General features: G+C 44.5%; 1 protein-coding gene across 1 annotated transcript in view; it reads right to left on the reverse strand.

The window, feature by feature from the left end:
• Positions 1-10,950, reverse strand: part of PRICKLE1 (prickle planar cell polarity protein 1) — a 117,561-nt gene extending 106,611 nt beyond the window's left edge. Inside the window, exon 1 of the mRNA XM_066258126.1 lies at positions 10,466-10,950. The gene's annotated coding sequence lies outside the window, so the exon portion shown is untranslated. The remainder of the gene's footprint in view (positions 1-10,465) is intronic.
• Positions 10,951-18,387: the final 7,437 nt, after the last annotated feature.

Below are 18,387 nucleotides of genomic sequence, written 5' to 3' on the forward strand. Positions count from 1 at the left end.
AGAGCTTTTTAAAAACTTTTGTCTTTATAATTCGAAATTTAAAAATAAGACTTAAAATTGTAATAAAATTGTAAATTTGTCGATAAGTTTTGAAACCTTTATGATGATATGGTTGAAACCCTTTCTTAAGTGGACACACATTAAGATAATAACAGAAAATTGGACATTATTCATTGAACAAATGCAGGAGCCTAAAAGGTAAGGAAACACAAGAAAAACTATTTTCAACAGTGTGTTAATTGTACTTTCAAGTAACATGCTTAATATGCTTAGTATTATTTTTTTCCCTCAAATTCCAGCTATCAGCTCTTTTTTCAGGTGAAATACCTCCATTTTTTTTTTTTTTTTTTTTTTTTCCTGAAGCTGGAAACGGGGAGAGACAGACAGACTCCCACATGCGCCCGACTGGGATCCACCCGGCACGCCCACCAGGGGGCGACGCTCTGCCCACCAGGGGGCGATGCTCTGCCCCTCCGGGGCGTCGCTCAGTTGCGACCAGAGCCACTCTAGCGCCTGGGGCAGAGGCCAAGGAGCCATCCCTAGCGCCCGGGCCATCTTTGCTCCAATGGAGCCTCGCTGTGGGAGGGGAAGAGAGAGACAGAGAGGAAGGAGACAGGGAGGGGTGGAGAAGCAAATGGGCACTTCTCCTGTGTGCCCTGGCCAGGAATCGAACCCGGGACTTCTGCACACCAGGCTGATGCTCTACCACTGAGCCAACTGGCCAGGGCCCCTCCAATTTTTTTTAAAGTGAGAGGAGGGGAGATAAGAGAGACAGACTCCCACATGTACCCTGACTGGATCTACTCAGCAACCCCTGTCTGTCTGGGGCTGATGCTCAAATCAACTGAGCTATCCTCAGTGCTTGAGGCCAATGCTTGGACCAACCAAACTATCCTCAGCAACAGGGGCCAATGATCGAACCAATAGAGCCACTGGCTGTGAGATGGGAAAAGAGAGAGAAGGAGGAGAGAGAGGGGAAGAGAAGCAGATGGCTGCTTCCCATGTTTGCCCTGACTGGGGATTCAACCTGGGGTGTCTGCATGCTGGGCTGATGCTCTATCTACTGAGCAAAACTGCCAGGGCCAATGTACCTCCAAATTTAAATGTACCTCCAAATTGAAAATCTGAAAAAAAATGCAATCAATACACTATAGAATACTCCAAAAGTCTGGAAGCATAAGAAAAATAATGTACTTATAATGTTTTCCAGATGAACAATGATATCCATTGTGTTCAACTTAAGGGCCTTTTACCTGAAAGGTATTTGGAGATTGACAAAAAATCATATTAAGTATGTTATTTAAAAACATAACTAATTTTACATTTTCAAAAAAGTTTCCTGACTTCTGGGGCTCTCTGTAGATGTTAAGTATCTACTACATGCCGGGCAATCGGTATGCAATGATGAACAAACGTGGTTCCTTCTTCACATTAGTTACCATCCACTCACAGGAGCAGAACAAAGATCTTCCAGGAGCTGGGTTAAAAGAATATCTATAATATTTTGACAGCACATTAGGAATGCCATCGCTGTTAAGAATAAATGAATAAACAAAAAATAAGAAAAGAAAGGTAAGAAGGAAGGGAGAAAGAAAGAAAGGAAGGGAGGGAGGGAGGAAAGGAGGGAAAAAAGAGGAGGGAAGGAAGAAAGGAAAGAAGGAAGGAAAGGGGAAGGGAAGGGAAGGGAAGGGAAGGGAAGGGAAGGGAAGGTGGAAGATGGTGTAGGGAAGGGAAGGGAAGGGAAGGGAAGGGAAGGGAAGGGAAGGGAAGGGAAGGGGGAAGATGGTGTAGGCCAGTGTTCAGCCTAGTAGGATTAAAAATATATTGTAACATTTAGGCCTGACCTTTGGTGGCGCAGTGGATCAAGCATTGACCTGAAATGCTGAGGTTGCTGGTTCAAAACCCTGGGCTTGCCCATTCAAGGCACATATGAGAGTTGATGCTTCCTGTTCCACCCCCTTCTCTCTCTCTCTCTTCTCTAAAATGAATAAATAAAAATAATTTATAAAAAACAAAACATAACAGCCCTGGCTGGTTGGTTGGCTCAGTGGTAGAGCATTGGCCCAGCATGTGGAAGTCCTGGGTTTGATTCCTGGTCAGGGCACACAGGAGAAGCACCCATCTGCTTCTCCACGCCTCCCCCTCTCCTTCCTCTCTCTCTCTTCCCCTCCTGCAGCCAAGGCTCCATTGGAGCAAAAGTTGGCCCTGGGTGCTGAGGATGGCTCCTCGGCCTCTGCCTCTGGTGCTACAGTGGCTCCTGCCACAAAGGAGCAATGCCCCAGATGGGCAGAGCATCACCCCCTGGTGGGCATGCCTGGTGGATCCTGGTCAGGTGCATGCGGGAGTCTGACTACCTCCCCACTTCTAACTTGGGAAAAATACAAAACAAACAAAACAAACAAAAAAACATAACATTTAGAACTGGAAGGCAATGTTAGAGATCATCTATCAGTGGTGCTATAGTGTATCAAATTACCTGTGGAGTTCTTTTTGTTTTTGTTTTTTAAAGATTCTATTTATTGATTTTACAGAGAGGAGAAAAAGAGGAGGCTGGGGAGGAGTGGGAGGCATCAACTTATAGTTGCTTTTTGTATTTGCCTTGACCAGGCAAGTCCGGGGTTTTGAACCAGTGATGTCAGTGTTCCAAGTCCACACTTTATCCACTGCGCCACCACAGGTCAGTACTGAGGAGCTTTTTCAAGTTAAATTTTCAAGATTCTACCTCAAATCTACTGCCTTAAAAATCTCTGTATTTACATTTTGAAAAAGCTTTCTATGCCCTGGCTGGATGGCTTGGTTAGTTGGAGCACTGTCTGATGCGCAAAGGTTGCAGGTTCGATCCCCAGTGCAGGCACATACAGGAACAGATTGGTGTTTCTGCCTGTTTTTCTCTAAAATCAATCGATAATATTTTTAAAAGCTTTCACAAAGGTGTTTACAATTCAACCCTTTGGTTAATATGCACTGATCTAGCCTAATTCCTTCACTTTATACATGAAGAAACTCAGGCCCAGAGAAGCTGAGAGGCTGACCCCAAATCACAAAGCTGTTGTACTACATTCCAAGTTTTCTGACTTTTCAGAAAAAGACTATAGAAAAACTGGTCTTTTTTTCTGTACTATTATACCACATCACTACTGTTTATTCCTGAATCTCTGCTCAAAGAAGAAACAGTATAAATAGACAAGTATTTGGCTGAAATTTACTGAACCAAAATGAAAAAGCCAGTGTCTACAGGCAACACCAACATCTACATAACAAAAAGGACCTATCATGCTGCACAGTAACCTGTTTGCTTCCTGCTTAACCAGCCAAATCCAACTAGTTTAAAATATTTCCACACAAATATCATGATCCCCATCACTGTCTCATTTCAGCATTGCAATGAATAATAATTTTGGTTTCTGTGGGTAAGAAGGGGATAAGAGTGTGATTTTTTTTTCTGGTTTATTCCTTAAAATTCAGAAGGTAAAACAAAACAAAACATTTCCAATACCTCAATATGCAGAAAGCCTGGTCTGCTTTTAATACGTTTGGCAGTCTTTGAGGACATGTTCTTGGCCATTAGCCTGCCAAGCTATTTAAGCTTATAGAAGGCCCACAAAGGGAACATATATGATTAAGTTAGTTAAACACAAACATCTTTGTATAGTTTATTCCCTCCTTCCACATTCACAAAAACATAAAAGACTAAAGCATTACAGAACTAGGTGAGGGGCAAGTTATTTATCACTCCAGCTCCTTTCTCAGGGCTTATGTAAATAAGAACTAAGGCAACTCAATGAAATTATTCACATGATCCTTGCAATGAACAAAGCTAAGCATCAGAAAGCAGTTCAAAATTCCTCTGGAGCATATGTATTTCCTTACAAGAAACATCTGTGATTCTCTAATGCACTTCAGACCTAACTTTATCTCTTGCTAAAAAATTATGTAATATGCATATACTTCAAGCACTGAACATACTTATTAATTACATAGTCACTGAAGAATTTAAAATGCCATTTCTTTTTGAGACACATTATAACAAGTATCTCAACACTAGAGCACTAAGCGGCTTCTTACATAAAACCTAACCCTGCCCTAAATTGTTTGGAAGACACAGTTTTAGAGCAGAACAAATGCCACACTATCCAGCCCTTTTTCAGATCCTAATTAAGGACCTCAGATTATTCAAGTATGTAAATAACAGTTGAAAATATCAATTACAGTTAACGAGTTATGAGTTTCTTCAGAAGATTATCATATTATTTGCTGATAGATGAGTGAAAAAAGAAGTATACATGACTGGTAAAATTACAACAGTTTAAATCCGTTTACTACTATTAGACTGAAAGAGTAGCGTGTGTGTGTGCGCATATGTGTATCCAGAAGACAGCATTTTAATGAGGGCAGAGGAGCTGGCCAACATAGAAAAGGGTTTTAACAGACATTCTATTTCAACCGTAGTTACTGAGGGTTTTGTCACTATAGCAATGGGCCTGTGTGGGGTGGGCGCCTGGCAGGCTGGGGTGCTCAGCTGGTAAAGCAACATAAACCTCATTTTACCTTGAGCTGAGCAAATTTCCTCTAAGACGGTTTGCTTAATTGAAAGACAGTTTCCAAGGATAAAGGAAATGTCTAAGCAGCGGTTGGTAGGCACCGCTTCACAGTACACTGCTATACTAAGGCCAACCTCACACCTTCTCCTAGATTTGATCAAAGGCCTCCACTATGGCTCATTAGTGGTAGTTCTTTGGATCTAGGCAGTAACCTAACCTCCAGGATCTCAATGATCCCTGCAGCCCGGGTTAATTTCAGCTGTCTCTACAGGGGCTACATGAAACATGGCATTTACAAATTTGGATTATACAGCACTATTTATTACACAGTGGAGGAGTTCCAAAAATGCCAGAAGAGATGTTGGCATTTATGCAAGTCAACTACTGTACAACCCAAAGAAGCACTATATTCTATAGGATGTTTTTGCCAGGATTGAAAGAGCCTATGTGAAAACACCTTAATTAGGACCATCTTAGCACCTCGCTATTGGATAGCCTCTAGCTCTAGGTGTTAGGTTTCAAATGGGCCAACAAACCATTCTGGAAACAGAACCTCCCCAGTTCTGTAACCAATCTCTTCACTCCAAGTCCTGAGAGTGTATATTTTCTTATTTTCAGACTTAATAAGTCAAGTATATCTGGTAGCTATTAAAAGATTTAAACCAGTACCATTAAAGGTTTCAGTGTTCAGAGATTTCAAGCCCATGGAGGGGGCAAATCCTAGAGGGTGCCCCCACCTCCCATTTTAAGAATATTCCTATTGACCTCTCTCTACCCTTTTAATGTGTTTTTAACACATGTTCAAGGGCTCCCATAAAGAAAAATAGAGGAATGTGAAGGAAAGACTGTGTACCAAATAATCTCCAGTGACCTAAAAAGGTAATTGTCATGACGGATTCCTAAAAAAGGCAGGGTAAAACTTGAAAACATTAGCTACTTATAATATGCTCTCAGATAACCTTTCCTCCTTTTCTTCTTTGGGGAAATCCAAACTGCTGTACAATGTTTCTTTCAAATTTCCTCTGTTGAACAGTCCAGTTATGCGGGCTCAGAGCAAAGGGCCATCCTAGAAAACCAGGGCCAATATTGTATCACATTAAGTGATGGCTACTTTATATCACACTTTTTTTTTTTAAGGTAACAAAAATGGGGGTTGGGGGTATGTGAAGGTGGTTATAAAAAACTTCACAGGAAACCAAATAGCCTTTATTTAAATTAAAAGCAATCACAGCCCGATCCTTGGAACACACTTGGAAATGCTTTTTGGCATGCAGCTGCTACATGCCGCCAATATTGTGTGTAATTGGAAACATTTCAAACAGAATTGTTACCGAAGTCAAAGACCATAATTGCGAGCTGTGGGATCTGAGCTTCAGATAAAAGAAGGGCAGCTGAGTGAGAGCACGCTGCCCGGAGGAGTCTCCTTACGAGTCTGCATCTGACTGCAATATTTCACTGTATTATTGACAAACCTTTCTTTCCAGAGACCCAGAGAGAAAAGAGGGAAACAGAGAGGCATACAGGAGGCAAAAGCTGGTGGGTGCTATACATCTGCAATTAAGAAACAACTCTTAGAAAGGAGTTCAGACGCGAGTTCAGCACTAGAACAACTGAAATAACACAACTCGTTTTTCCCCCTTCTGAAGTGTAATCCACTAGAAATGAAAAGCAGCTCTCCCAAGAGTTTACCCCAAATGGACCAGTAAGAAAAATGTAACTTCAGTTTAATTGGTCAGTGGTTTTTTAGGATCACTTAGGACCAAACGTATGGATGGGAAGTGCGGGGTGGGGTGGGGGTTAAGTAAAGGTAAATGACAGCTGCTTGCTAGTTTGCAGGTCTAAGTTTTCAAATGTTTACATTAGCTTCTGCCTTGCTGACATTTTTGATTTTTATTTTAAATTTAAAATCTCTCTTTATAGGGAAATGATCCTGAAAGGGTCTAATCAGTTCAGGCTGGGCAATCATCCTTGTTCATATAGAGAGGTCCCTTCGAAAGTGACCAAAATGCAGTTAGAGTTTAGTCTGAACATGTGCTCACAACACAGACACAGGAGGAATTATTACATTCGCGTGGAGGGGTTTGATCCCCCCTAGCAAATGGAAATAGTGCCAGCGGACCACTGGCTCAGGAACAGTTCTTGGAAAAATCGTGTCATTCTGGCACACTGGAAAGTGATCTGATTATTCTGTCGTATCTCTGAGCCAGAAGTGTCATGACATCAGCGTGCTCCAACTTGTAAAGCATGTCTCTTCCCACCATCTCTCCTTCAGCAGGAAGGGGGGTGGGGAGAACGAAGGTGGAGGGGGATCCCATGCAAAGTCAGCCCAGGCCTTTTCCACTGCTCCAAAATGTTGCTTCACCAGCACACATGTAGTTAATGTCCTTGACTTCAGTTCAGCACAGCCATAAACAAGAAGATATGAATACTGGTTATGGGGGAGCAGAGATGTTACACTTAACGTGTGTCTAGCAATGAGATGTCCAGAGGCAGGGGCTGCTGCAATGTCCTTGATGCCATCTCAGTCCCTGGCACTCTGTTTTGGAGCGCTGGCTCCACATGCTGCCTGAGGTTTCGAGGAACTGCACCAATGCCCGACTTGGCACCTGGAGTATTGTACTTTCCTCTCCCAACGTGTTTGCTCATACCAACCTTCTAAAGATACTAGTATGAAACGGGAATGTTTTATTCTGTGGCCACAGAAAAAGCAGTAATGGTCCCTTAAAACACCAACTAACCAAGCAACCAACCAAGAAATATACCACATTCACTCTTTATTGTGAAATAATCACACCTGTATTTAAGCAAATTGAATATTCTCACAGTAAGAGAAGTTCAACAAGTGACATTATATTACATAAATAAGAGGGAAATAAGAGACAGCTATTTCTCTAGGATGAAGGCCTCTAGCCTGGTCAAGTGACATCTTTAATATTTCTATTTCCAATAAGAATCCCTTTGATTTTAAAAAATTACTTTCCTTCTCTAAAAGGAAAAATTTAATCTTTATAAATGACTTTAATCAGGAAATTAAATGCAATAATTAGAATGCTGGAAATGGTCATCTTTCCTGAAAATAGCTTCCCATAATACTGGACAACTCAAACTACAGGTATGGGCCACTAAAAGAGTCAATTACTGGAAAATAATTTTTCTAAATTCTTGTTCCATTTCATAAGTATTATGAACAGTAACTCATAATACTCAACTCTGTGTTTTATTGTAATTATAAAATATTTTAGAGAAATTACCTTACAGTGTCACTTTTTAAAACTTAGATTTAAGTTCACTTTTTAAACTCTTTAATTAAAAAACTTTAAAATTTAACCTTTTTTTCTTTTGTCTTTTCAGTTATTAGGAGAGGATATTATGAATAACCAGATTTTTACCCACATCTGACTCTTAATAGTTTAGCTATTAACCTTATAAGGATTTTTTCTCCCTAGTTGATATTAGATTTTATTTGAGTGACCTCCTTTATTATAGAAACAAATGGTGGTTCCATGGACCTTGATTATAAAACATGATAAGCTTTGAAAGTTTCATTGGTTTTGCTGGCAGAACTGATTAAATCTGTCACTTTAGTAAAATATATTGTTTTTCTTTTAAAAACCTATGAACCAACAGGCTCACAGAGCAAATCACCAATTAGTACCAAATTAAGGATGGAAAACCATTCGTTCAATATGGCTACCTATATGTACCATCCAGTTTTCCCCAACCCCCTTTCCCTCCCTATCTCCTTCCTTTCTTCCTTTTTTCCTTCTTTCTTTCCTTCCCTCCTTCCTTTCTTCCTTCTTCCCTTCCTCCTTCCCTCCCTCCCTCCCTCCCTCCTTCCCTCCCTTCCTCCTTCCTCCCCTCCCTTTCTCCCTTCCTCCCTTCCTCCCTTCTTCCCTGGGCTTATTCACAAGAATGAGTCACTATTGGTAGCCATGATGTATTAAGCAGAGATTTTTCAAGTTCATCAGCATATGTGCTAACTCTTAACTGTGGATAATGTCCATTTTTTTCCAGCACCTTTTAATATGTAGAGCCCATGCATTGTTAACCTTTAAATCCTTTGTATAAACATTTCTGGAAGAACTTGTAAAATAACTCCGTCTGTGTTTCCTGACTCACCCGTTGATGGCATTTAGAAACCCTCTGGTACCAGCAGGTGCTGTGTTTTGCTTTCTTTAGGCTCCAGCTGGGCTACAATGACAGATTTCTGTCCCAAGCCAAGCCCAGCCACCTAGGCTAGGACCACATTGGAGGCAAACTGAACCGGGCTCCACCAGACAGCAAGATAAATGGCTGCAGTTTAAGTTTGAAATCCCCTGGTGGGAGTAAATATTGTTCCAGAGAAAAAGGCTTGACAAATATTGCATCATCTTTCCAGAGCTGTCTTGATTAAAGCAGAATCTTTGGATTAAGTTGGTGCTTAATTCAAAATGTATCTATCTTGCTGTCATAGATTTTTTTTTTCCTTCCTAGAGTCCGAAAACAGACAATGTGTTGGGGATGGTCAAACAAGGCTGCCTTCTCCCAAGAGGCTAGAGTCCACTCTAGATAATATAAGGCGGCTGAACACTGACACTTCACTGAGGATAATGGAGACAGCAAAGGCTTAGTGGGAAAGGGCCAGTTGTCACCTAAGTGACAGGCAACAGCTGAGCTCACACATCTGGACCCGGATCAGGGCAAACATTCAGCAACCCTCAGCCGTCTACACCTTGGGCCTGTCTGAAGAGACAGATGGAAGTTCCTTTCATTCCGAAAGTACATTAAGAAATATCTGATGGTGAACCCCATCAATTATATAACATCAACTTGCAGACACAGCCTTTTGAGGTACTGATTAAAATGAGGAGGTAGGCAAAACTGTCCGGGGTGCAGACACAATTTCACTAAGTATAATTTGTCTTTTATAAAGTTCATCCTAAAAGGTACATAGACATGCATGTCTTTTTCTCCTTTTTTATAGCATCTGAACTCCTCCAGAGGCAATATGTTCTTTTCTTTATGCAGGTTCCCTTGGCGTGCTCTTCACGTTGGTTATGGCTGCAGTTCTGCCTCCCGTCCGCTTTTTAAAATCAGCAAGCAAACGTGTTTGGCTTGTGGTTCTGAATCCTCCTTAGGCAAGCCGGAACTCAGTGCGGTGCCAGTCGACCTCCCCCTATCCCCAACTCGTTTTTTTGGCCTCCCGAAGACAATCTGTGGACAATTTTCCCAAAGTCCCAAAATAACGCGGCACTGCCAATACTCACTGGTGATGCCGTTTGTTTTTCTTAGAGGGCAATGAAAATTTAACAGCTTTCTGCTGCATCCTGAGTCCCGGTCCTGCTAATCATTAACATGCCCAGTTTCTTTAACTTTTTCTGCCTAAAGGAAGGAAGACGCTCCCATTCTTCCCCATATACGCGCTCCATTCAGAAAACACCACCGCCCGGGCGGGAGGGGGGCCGGGGAGCTGATGCTCCCTTGCCAAAAAGCAATCGACCCTCTCCCCAGAGCCTTAGGAGAGAATCGGCACCCTCCCTCCCGACGCCAGTAGGTGACAGGCGATCCTAAGCGGCGGACACAGGCCAGCGCACCCGCGCCTCCCTGCGCCAGCATCGCCCCAACTCGGGGGCCACTGAACGGGTTTCCACGCCGGAGAGAATCGAGGGCAGAGTCGGCTGCGCTGCAGCAAGCAGGAGCCATGCGGGCAGCCTCTCTGCAGCCCGCGCGGTGCTGCAGCCCAACATCTGCTTTCCCTGTCGACCCAGCCAGACAAACCGACTCTGACCTTCTCCCTTATTTTCTGCTACAGCGACCCAGTCTGGGTGTCACAGACACTCCGCAGTGACACCGAAGGTGCCGGCCCTTCCCCTGCGGGGCTCGCTCCCCGCCGCCCTGCCCGCAGCCCCTCTGCAGAACCCACCCGGAGCCAGGCTGCCACTCACCCCCGCGCGAAAGCCTGAGAACTCGGCCGGACGGTCCTTGGCGCGGCTCCGGGACTGCGGAGCTGCGGTCCGCGGCGTCAGGGCTGGGCGACGGCGGGCAGCACGCGAACCATCCAGAACCCGAAAGTCACCGTGCCGGCCGCGGCGCGCCTCCAGGAAGTCCGCTCTGGCGGCGCTGGGCTGGCACGTCCCGGGGCGCGCTGTCGGGCGACGGCGGCCGCGGGAGGGACGCGGCGCGAGCAGCCGGCTGGGAGCGGAGTGCTCTCCGACTCCGAGCCCCGCGCCGCCGCGCCGCCGCGCACCCCGCCCTCGGCCGCCCGGCTGGGCGGGAGCGAAAACGCGGAGCGCGGACGCCTCCGCGGGATCCAGGCCGCTTGGCGCTCCCACGCGCGACCCGACTCAGCCCCCAAGGCAAGGTCTGTGCCCCTCTCCGGAAGGCGAGGCCGGCAGGCGAGCGTGAGGCCAGCGGGGCGGGATTGGCTCCGCGCGCGCCCGGCCGGCTGAGCTGGGGGCGCGTTATCCGCTTGAAGTTCACCCTGGCGCTGCCCAGGTTCTCAAGTACAGTCCCTTCGTCTCCTCCGCCCCGCCCCCGATTTTATGCCCCCCGCCCCTACCCCGCAGCCTTTTTTAAACTAACAATCCTGATGGATTGTTGTAAGACTTGAAGGGGAAAAAAGACAAAGCCAATTTCCTTAGATCAAACGCTTTGGTTTCTTTTCCTTTGGGGTGTGTGTGTGTGTGTGTGTGTGTGTGTGGTGGGGCAGCTAATTAAACTCTTAAATTCCTTCTGGCGCGCCTTACCTCGTTGGGGACCCATTTGGACTTGATCCTATCCATGTAATCCCACAGGCTGGGCTGTCAGGGCTGTCATTGCTTCGAAGCAAGAAGCAGAAGATTCAGCCTCTAGTCTGTTTTCTTTCCCTCCTTGACATTCCTGTTCATCTCCAAGAAAACCTCCAAGTTTGAGGAATGCGCAAGAAAACCTCAGCCCATCCCAATGTCCAGAGCTAGACCTAAGTTAGCATGGCGCAGTGCAATGGGTGTTCGAAGTACTAATTTGATCACGATGATCAGTTTGCATTGGTCAGACTGCTCTCCATGTTTTCAGTCTGCCCAATTTCCAGGGCTGGGCTCTCAGGCACACTCGCCCAGAATGAACTAGAACTCAGCCTGTTGGGAAGTTTTGCCTTGACATTTGTGTCACCTTAGAATCTCTCACTCTTTCCAGTTCCTAACCACTGGAGCCTCACACTGTGTAGGCACTACCCCCACCCCACTCCCAGCCCCCGACAAGTTGCAGAGAGCAGACCCCATGGCAGCAGGGGTCTCAGCAAAGCAGGGTTTCTTGACCTCTCAACTGTGTCCACAACCATCTAGGATGTTGTTTTATCTTCTAGGAAGATCAGGATATATATGCGTGGCATGGGTGTGTGTGGGGGGGGGGGGGGGGAAGAAGGTGTTGACTCATACAATTTTTATTCCTTTAAGAAAACTCAAAACTGTCCATTTCAATTTTTTTTTCCAGAGTTCCAAATATCCTTGATATTCATTGGAAGTGAAAATAGGGAATTCTCAACAAAAATTGAGCAGGTGAAAAAGAAGATGTAAAAAAATAATAGCTAAAAACAAAAGGAGGAGAAAATGCTACAAATCTAGGGAAATGTTTGGCCTTGGTGCTGTGCTCTCTCAGATCTTCCCTGCCTTGTAGGAACTCTCTCCCCTCTAGACACATGGACTCAGTTCTAATCCACTGAGCATAGATTACTCAGGAAACAATGCTGTTTCTTTTGAAATAACTCCACTTGCTCAGTGGTGTTTGTGACTGATGGAAATCAGGGCAAAAGAACCTAGCTCATCCTGCTTCTCAGCCTTTTATTGGAGTTTGCTTTTTAAGTTGTGTCTGTTTATCTTGTCAGGGTTACAAATGCTTCCATTAAGCTATAATACATTTTTAGCTTCTATCTAAACTCCAGAACTGTCCAAAAAGACTGAAAAAATGATTTATTCCACCCATGAAGGTAGTGAAAAGCAGTACATTCAAAGGCAAAAAGTCCATTCTCCTTGTTAGGATCTTTGGGTGCCTGTTTATCTCAATCAGGACCTTCAAATGAAAGCAGTTCCCCAACAAACTGCATGGCAGCAGAATAAAATCGATGGAGGATGGATTGGAGGATGGCATCATTCAATTTCTGTGGCCATATCTTCATGGGAAGGTCCTTTTCAGTGGACCAGAAAGCATTAGTAGTAGGCAGAATTAGGTATGGAGAAGCTCATGGGAGAGTATTTATAGTGCCTGCATTTGAGTTCTATTAATTGTGGGAAATGCTGCTCCAGGGGAAATAGCTCTGTTTTGTTTATTGAGCATCTATATATTATACATGGAGCAAACATGTTGGACACTGTAAAGCATACACAGTTATTTCCCCAAGAGTCTTCGTTTTTTAATTAATTAATTATTTTTTTGTGAAAGAGAGAGAGATAGGCAGGAAGGGAGAGAGATAAGAAGCATCAACTCGAAGTTGTATCACTTTAGCTGTTCATTGATTGCTTCTCATACGTGCCTTGATCTGGGAACTCCAGCCAAGCCAGTGACCCCTTGCTTAAGCCAGTAATGTTGGGCTCAAGCCAGAGACCTTGACTTCAAGCCTGCAACTTTTGGGCTCAAGCCAGTGACCATGAGATCTTGTCCATGATCCCAAGCTTAAGCCAGTGACCCTGGGCTTAAGCTACTGAGCCTGTGCTCAAGCTGGTGACCTTGGGGTTTTGAACCTGGGTCCTCAGCATTCCAGGTCAGCACTCTATCCATGTGCCACCGTCTGGTCAGCCTCCTTCCCTCCCAAGAGTCTTATTGTCCTTTGGACAAGTACACTAGAAGAGGCAAATGTGACACTTTTTTTTTTTTTAGAAAGAAAGAAACAAGGAAGGTGTGAGAGAGATAGGAAGGGATAGAGAGGGAAAAGAGAGATGAGAAGCATCAAGTTGTAGTTGCTTCACATTAGTTGTTCATTGATTGCTTCTCATATATGTTTGAGTGCAAACTGAGCCAGTGACTCCTTGCTCAAGCCAGTGACCTTAGGATCATGTTGATGATCCCATGCTCAATCTGGTGACCCCACACTCAAGCCCAAGAACCTGCACACAGGCAACCTTGGGGTTTTGAACCCCAAACCTCAGCATTCTGGGTCCATGCTCTATCCACTGTGCCACCACTGGTCAGGAAAATGTGACACTTGGTCTTCAACCAAGACACATAAAGTTACAGGGTACCTGTGATGATTTGTGTGTGACCAGAACAGTCTGAATCAAATCTCAGCCACACTGCTTATCAAATAGCCTAAAATAATGTAGTTAACCTTGAGGAGATTCTTAGTTTCTTTGTTTGCAAGTGAAAATAATAATATCCACCTCAGAGAACTGTTGGAAATTTTTTTTTTTTTTTTTGTATTTTTTCTGAAGCTGGAAACGGGGAGAGACAGTCAGACAGACTACCGCATGTGCCCGACCGGGATCCACCCGACACGCCCACCAGGGGCGAAGCTCTGCCCACCAGGGGGCGATGCTCTGCCCCTCCAGGGCGTCACTCTGCCGCAACCAGAGCCACTCTAGTGCCTGGGGCAGAGGCCAAGGAGCCATCCCCAGCGCCCGGGCCATCTTTGCTCCAATGGAGCCTCGGCTGCGGGAGGGGAAGAGAGAGACAGAGAGGAAGGAGGGGGGGGTGGTGGAGAAACAAATGGGAGCTTCTCCTGTGTGCCCTGGCCGGGAATCGATCCCGGGTCCCCCACACGCCAGGCCGACGCTCTACCACTGAGCCAGCCGGCCAGGGCCTGTTGGAAAAATTGAATGCTAGATGTGCAGAAAAGAGTAGGTGGAAAGTTTATAAAAGCTAATTTATAAGGCATTTTTCATAACCACCCCCTTCTACTCTGGCCTCCATGCACAATCCTACAAATTAGAAAAAAATAACATTTTAAAATTTAATCTGAAAAAAGCATTCTTCCTTGTAAACTATTGAGTTGCTTCTAGATCTTTTATATTAAATGGTATTATTTTCTTTGTCTTTACAAATCAGTATGGTACCATATACCTTTTATAAAGAAATCCATTCATTTAGGTAATGTCTACTTTTCTTTTGAAGGCTTTATAACAAATGTACCTTAGGGGGAAAAAAAAAGAATTGTGTCCTCCAAAAATTCATCTGTTGAAATCTCCCCCAATACCTCAGAATTTAACCTTATTTGGAGATAAAGCCTTTAGAGAGGTAATCGGGTTAAAATGAGGTCAGTAGAGTAAGCCCTAATCCAATATGACTGGAATCCTTATAAAAAGGAAACATTTAAACACACACACACACACACACACACACACACACACACACACACACACACACACGGAGAGCATGCGAAGATGAAGGTAGAAGTCAGGGCAGTGTTTCTACAGGCCGAGGAACCACCAGAAGCTGGGTGAGAGACATGGGGCAGATTCTTCCTTACAGCCAACACTGCTGCCACCTTCATCTCAGACTTCTAGCCTCCAGAACGATGAGACAGTACCGTCTAATTTAAGGCACCCAGTCTGTGGTTCTTTGTTATGACAACCCCTGCAGTGAATGCATCACCCACCCAACTCAGGCTCTGAATGCCTCTTGGCTCACTGAAGAGTGCTTTCACGGGAAGATGAGGAGTTCACAACAGTTTAGGACACAAGATTGAGACTTAAAAAAGCAAGAACCATTTGACTTTGGGTGATGGGTATACAACATAATCAACTGTCAAAATGATCTGGAGATGTTTTCTCTGAATCTATGTACTCGAATTGATCGATGTCACCTCATTAAAATCAATTGTCAAAAAAAAGGGGGGGGGCAGGAACCCGAAGGTGTGGCAGGTCCTGTTTGCTTCCCTGGTCTGTTTAATTTCCTGGTCTATTTGATTCCTAGGCTTTCTTTTGTCCCTGTTTCCTTAGTTTGCCCACATCTGGGACTCCTTTCCCAACGTGCAGACTCAGCCCCACTCAGTGTTTCCACGGTGAATGAGTCTTGACCTTGTTATGACCTCCTTAGGCTTACTTGTAAGGCATGTTCCCTTTTTGGAAATTCTACACAGGCTGCCCAGGGCTCTCTGGATCGAGTGTACCCTCCTTGGACTAGCCTAAAAGGTGCCTCGTATTTGCATTCTGCCTATTTCTCTAGTTTATTTTCCTACCACTCCTCACCCTTGTTTGCTCTAACCATGTAAATTCTTTACAGTTCTTCAAAAGCATCAAGCTAGTCTATCCCTGTGTGCTTTGAACATACCTAGAATGTTACCCACTGATAACTGCCCTGGTAGCTAGCTCCTGCTTATCCTTTATTATTCAAATCAAGCATCACCTTCTTGATAGTCCATTGGTGAGCTAATTTGTTTTGTCTGTCTGGCATGGCATCTGCTTTTCCCTCTTTGTAATGTCCTTGATTTCCTTTGGGGAGCCACCTTCCCCCCACTTTTAGCAGTCTCCTTGGAGACGCACCCCTGGTTTTGCTGTTGAGATCACGTGACCCAGTCCTGGGAAATTAGAGCTCTGAATCCCCCAGATCAAAAGGTTGGTTCAGGGATGAGCATGTGACCCAGGTCAGGTCCAGGGATTTTGCAGGAACTTTTAAAAATCCCCCAACAGTAAATTCAACTAATATTTATTGAGTGCTTTTGCACCTCTTTGCTGGAAATTCAACAGTAAATCAAAGTCTCTACCCTTTTGGATCTTTTTTGAGCGCTTGGTTCAAACCCTACCTAAAAAGAACTGCCACTGAACTTTTCAGATTAAATTAATTTTTTTGTTGTTGCCCTTTAAGCACATTTGGGGTTTCAATGACTTCCAAATTAAAGAATACTAACTGGTACATCCCTTCCTCATTTAGAAGCTACTTTTCTCTATTTGACTTTCTACTCCTTTATCATTTCCTTTGTTTATTTTGTTGATTATACCTGAATTTATTCCAAAAAAGATTTAAGTTCACTTACAATTATGCAACAAGAACATATAGCAAGTTAGCCTGAAATTGTAATTTGTAAGTAGGTATGACATATGAAAGAGAAAACACACAAATTCATAAAATCCATCCCATAAAGAGTGGGCCACAATTTAGCCTTCATGTTTCTAGCAGCCAATACAGCAAGGGTTGCATAATTCTTACACAATTAAAAATGTGTCTAAGATAAAAGCAATCCTATTTTGGAGAAGTGCATCTGTTTGCTAAATCAAATTGTAGAAAGCAGCACACCATCCCAGGTCATCATGAAGAGGGCTCTAGAGAAATAATGAACACCACCATTGATAAAAGCGTACAGAGCACACCACAGTGTGCTTCTTGGGGCTGTTTCTCAGAGCATCCCTCCATTAGCTTTTCAGAGAATTCACTTTTTTCAGAAGGAGCAATTTAATTCTCTCACTTTGTGACAGGCACCCACTCCACACTGTGTATGACAATTACAATGAAGTGAGTAGTCCAGAGTGCTCTGGTCATGCAAGCCACATAGTTGGAGGGAACAGAGGTAGGGGCAGGCAGGGAAGCCTTCCTGTGAGAGGAGGCACATGAAAAATGAGCTAACCTCGGGAAAGAGGTATGTGAGGAGGTGAGTGCAAATATGGTGAATCTGAGAGTCCAGTCTGGCTGCAGTATGAGGAGCAAGGGCAGAGTCATCGTGGGGGCTTGGGTGGGTCTGGAGAGATGGGCAGAGGTCGCATCATTAACAAGTTTAAAAGCAGGATCAAGTTTGGTGTGAGAAGATGGTGAGTTCAGCTTGGGATGACATGAGAAAGTAACCTTCCAAATGGAGTAAAAAGTTGCCAAAAGAGATAGAAAGAAGCTAGGGAGAAAATGGTGTGGCAGAATTCAAAAGAAGAAGGTATTTTCAGAACAGAGTGGTACCTAGCCTCTTCTGTGAAATTTTAGACTGTCCAGAGAAAACTGTTCCTTGGAGCCCCTAAGAGTTCTAGCAAACCCTTAAGTAAGAGGTTAATGGAGCCCTCAGAGGGCCCTATGGGTGGACCCTGGGGGCCTCCAGAGGGTTCCGCAGTTCCCTGTAGTTCCATTAAGTACACTGGCTGGCTTACATGTCTTTTACGCTGTCCTCCATAAATAATGTGCATCGGCTTTGGGGAGTTTGGCCAGCAGTGATCTTGAAATCACAATTTCTAGGTTAACACTCAACTATTCCATGTTGCTCATTTAAAAAAGAATTACTATATATTTTAACAGTCAATTGAGCCAAACTGATTATTTGTTGTGAAAACTGAGCCTGCCTGGGACAAGTGTAAGCACTGAAGGCCGTTACAAAAATGAGTGGAGGAAGGACACTGGCTCACGGTCCACCCCTCTGCTGCGGCAACCTTTGTAACAATTGACTGGCTCGCTGACTCACCCACTAGTCTACTTCTTGAGGGCAGAGTGTCGTGACTCCAACACCTTGCAAGGGGACTGGGACAGAGTGAAGCTCACATATATAGAATGATGAAGGACCACTGGGGCTTCAAAGGATGGTGAGCAGGGAGAAGAGAGCGAGGTAGGGTAAGGAGGTCTGGTCAGTCCATGCCAGAAGGTGATCCAGTGAAGGCTGGTGTGGCCCATGCCTGGAAGAGCTCAGAGGCAGACATTTGGGCAGTAGAGACAGCCATCGGTAGGGAGTTAGTTCATGGGCTAGGTGAGGAAGCAATTAAGGTTTAGGGGCAAGGTCTAACCTCTCAGGAAGAAGGACTGTCAGCTTGTCAGCATTTAACCAAAGTAGCTGAGGTTCAAGTGTGACCGGAGTCCCAGTGGCCAAAGTTAAAATCAGGTTGACATCCAATGGTGTCTGTGTGTGATAGAGGCGCAGCTGCTGGGTGGAGGAGCCCCAGAGAGACTCAACATTGGGGAACAAGATTCACTCCAGACCGCCATCGTCAGAATG

The sequence above is a fragment of the Saccopteryx bilineata genome, chromosome 2 (genome assembly GCF_036850765.1).
Source record: "Saccopteryx bilineata isolate mSacBil1 chromosome 2, mSacBil1_pri_phased_curated, whole genome shotgun sequence".
NCBI lineage: Eukaryota > Metazoa > Chordata > Mammalia > Chiroptera > Emballonuridae > Saccopteryx > Saccopteryx bilineata.